Source organism: Lampetra fluviatilis, chromosome 54 (assembly GCF_964198595.1).
Source record: "Lampetra fluviatilis chromosome 54, kcLamFluv1.1, whole genome shotgun sequence".
Taxonomy (NCBI): Eukaryota; Metazoa; Chordata; class Hyperoartia; order Petromyzontiformes; family Petromyzontidae; genus Lampetra; species Lampetra fluviatilis.
The window spans coordinates 5,209,139-5,209,401 of record NC_136328.1 but is presented as its reverse complement, the minus strand read 5'-3'; positions in this window follow the sequence as shown (position 1 = coordinate 5,209,401).

The following is a 263-nucleotide window of genomic DNA, read 5'->3' as shown; positions in this document are numbered from 1 at the left end:
TCTCTCTCACCCACCCTCTCTCCGTCACCTCACCCTCACCTCACCCTCTCTCTCACCTCACCCTCACCTCACCCTCTCTCTCCTCACCCTCAATCCTCACCCGCTCTCTCTCTCACCCACCCTCACCCTCACCTCACCCTCTCTCCCTCACCTCACTCTCTCCCTCACCCTCTCTCTCCCACCCTCCCTCTCAATCCTCACCCTCTCCCTCACCTCACCCTCTCACCCTCTCTCCCTCACCTCACCCTCTCCCTCACCTCACC